We start from the raw sequence: 3,550 nt of genomic DNA on the forward strand, positions 1-3,550 counted from the left end.
TAGGATAGGAAGAATATCATCAGTCTCATAGGATAGTTGTTGGGATACATATGCTGATATATATAAAGCAGCGCCTGGCATGCAGTAAATACTCAATAACTATCACTTATTATTATTATTATCGTTACTATTATTATTATTGCTCTGCTCCCCTCATCTCTTTGTCAATGGGTCCAACAAGTGATTACCTAGTACTGAGATGAACATCTCCTGCTAAAGTGAACTCATTACCTCCAATAGAGGTCCATTCTGTCTCTGGAAAGTTCTAATTATTAGAATGTTCTTCCTGATGGTACACCGAAGTTGCCCTTCTCAAAATTATTTTTAACAAGACTTTCTAGGATGGCATACAGTAGACAACCAACCTTTGGAAGATCGTTAGTATGTCTCTGTAGGCTGTTTTCTAGCCAAGAAAAAGATCATGATGGTTATTTTCTCTGTGCTCAAGCTCATCAATGCCCCTTTTAATTTCTGAACAGAACCCTCTTCTACAGGTGTGAGTAGAACAGCCCGCAGGTAAGCAGGATTATACCCCTCCCTGCTCTAGCTCATTCATTATGCAGCCATGTCCACTTTGCTTATTTATGCAGCCGTCGTATACAACTGACAAATATGCTACTTATAAGTCAAATCACGCTGTCCTTGTGCAACTGAGGTTTTGGACCCAAATGTAGAATTTATATTTGACTGACAAACTCAAGTACCTGGAGTAAGTGGCTATTTCCAAGATATTGTGGTATCTTTGTTCTTACGGTACAATCAATTTCTCAAATATAATCAAAGTCAAATGTTTAAATTGGCATTTAATAATGAAAACTATGGAACTATTCTTTAATAGCTTTTTTAAAGAGTTTTAATTAATTCCATTTAATTCTTTAGGATCATCAACTGTTCGCATACTACAATATGAAGCTGCAGCATCCTTTGATTACGTCTACATATGCTGTGTTCCAGGAAACAGCTTGATTACATTTCTTATTTCTTCCTATTAGCTCAATAGATAATCATAAACTGTCCTTCCTCGTCCAACCATTCCTCCAGTGCCTTATACTTGCCATTAATTCATTCCACTTGTTCTTGCTACGTGAGGAGTTGCTCCATTTCTCCTTCTGATTTTCTTCTTTCCCTCCTTCCTTCCTACCTGCATTCCTTCTTTCTTTTTTTCTCTAAGTCTTGGTTTAAAAATGAGGACAGGAGCCTTTTTTGTTATATGAGGCAATAAGCATCTGAGAAAGGAAAATGCAGAGGAGGGTGCTGGAGCATGACATTGTAGATGATTCAACCCAAGCCATCACCCACTGTATGAATAGTAAAAACTCACCCTCCTAGCATCAGTTAATAAATTGTATCTTCTATGTATTAACAAGCCAGTAGTCTGTCATACATCCCTACATTTTATCATCATTATTTTTTAGTATTCGCATCCTACTCCTCTCTTATCAAAAATACTTTTGGATGCTTACAGTAAAAGAATAATGCAACCAGACTGAACCATTATCATGGAATAAATATAAAATCAAGTAATGGAGAAGGCAGTGTTTCAAAGATATCTGTACAACTGCATTAGCAACTCCAATGGCTGTGTTTTCTTCTTTTTCAAATACTTCCATTTATACTACTAGAGTTCCCACTCTGTGATCAGCAAATTTTCCTCTATCTTCTACTCTTCAGAAAATTTTCTCCCTTCCTTGACTTTACTCAGGGGTTCTCTCTGGAGGGTTCACTTTATACTTATGGGACAGCTTGGAAAAAAGCTGATATCTTGTAGTCAACATCAATCCAATTAAATCAGAATTTGTAGAAAGGGGCTGGTCCTGAAGGACACTGCTCCCCTCTGAAGACCCCAAAATTAGAGGATGATTTTTAGTTATTTACAAATTCTTCAGTGTCAGAATTGTGGTCACTAGTCTTCATCCCCAAAACCTTTTTGACCATAATTTCCCCATGCTCTTATAAAAACTCTCACCTTGACTCTCTACCCTCTCCACTTTTATCTACAGATGTCCTCATCGTGTCCTCTAATTCACTAAAGATTTTCGAATCTGGCTCATATTTTCACTTTCCATCCCTACTCTTATTATCATTCTAAAAAATATGGTGTGGTGAATACAAGAACAGGTTCTAGAACCTGGGTTTGAGTCTGAGCTCTGCCGTTACTAATCTTGCTGCTGTGGGAAGATTTAAACCCTCTTTGCCATAAAATGGAGATGGTACTAGGAGTGATAGCACTCAGTGTTAGGATTAAATGAGTCCCTGTGTTTATTTTTGTGGGTTATTCGCCCCATATTGTGCTTTGCTTGGCCTATTGCCATAAACCTCTTATTGTCATCCTAACTGAATTCTTACCCCTCCTTTAATCAATTATCCTTCAGTTATCTTTCACAAATGTAACTCTAGTCATATGACTTCCTTCCTAAAAACCTCCTCTACTTTTCTATTGCCTATAAGATAGAATATAGCTTCATATGGGCAGCATATGAACCATTCACCAAGCTAGTTTCCAACAAATCTTCCAGTTGTGTCTTCATTCACTTACCACCTTCCCCCTTCCCTTCTTTCTCACTCTGCTCATGGATATCATGGATCTCATAGATAATAGTTGTATATTTTTATTCACTATACCATGATCTAATTTTACAAATATGTGGGCATGTTTCCTTGGATAAGTTTGCAAGCTCTCTAAGTTTTAATATCTCCAGTTATAAAATTGAAATAATAATAATACTTACCTTGAGGGATTCTGTGAGCATAGACATATTTATAGATTCATACATATTTACATACATACATACATACATATTTACAGATCCACATACAGCCAGACGTGTTTACAGAAGACACATAGTCATAATAGGGGCTTTAAAAAATAGCAGTAGCTGATATTAATTTTGTCATTAAAATTGTTGCTGTTATTATTATTATTACTATCATCCTTGTTGTATCTCCCCTGTGAAGCTTGTCCTGTAACCCCTTCTACTTACTCTCTGGGTCCCCCCAACCCTTCACATCTATGGCTATGATGACAATTTTACCCTTGGTGGTGATTGCTGGCTGATAGAACTTGCTGTCCCACTAATATGTGGTCATTTTGAGGGCACATCCAATCCAGGATCTGTTGCCTGGAAAGACAACATTCCCTTGATCAGACTCAGAGAGCGCTCACTTCCAAGAATTTTATAGACCTCAAAGTCATCAGGAAGAGTGTGAACTACCTGGCACTGGGGAACCTGAGGCTGACAGACTCTGCTGTGGCTCAGCTTTCTGTAAAAACAAGCAAACTGCCTCCTGAAAAGGTCGATGCCCCCTCTCTGTGCAGCCCTCCCTCTGCATGCAACCTTCCTCAATTTTGCCATATCCTGAGCTGTCTTTTTTCTGAGCTCCTCCAAGTCGTGTTCTTTCTTATTAAAAACATCTCTCCCCACTCCTCTTTATCTATCTCTCTCTTTTTTTTTCTCTTCTCTTTTCCTCCTATACTCCTCCCACCCCTCACTCCTTCTGTCAGTCCTGACCTTTTCTATACTATCATTTCAACACTCAGGTCATCCCATCT

The sequence above is a fragment of the Equus przewalskii genome, chromosome 1 (genome assembly GCF_037783145.1).
Source record: "Equus przewalskii isolate Varuska chromosome 1, EquPr2, whole genome shotgun sequence".
NCBI classification, from domain to species: Eukaryota; Metazoa; Chordata; class Mammalia; order Perissodactyla; family Equidae; genus Equus; species Equus przewalskii.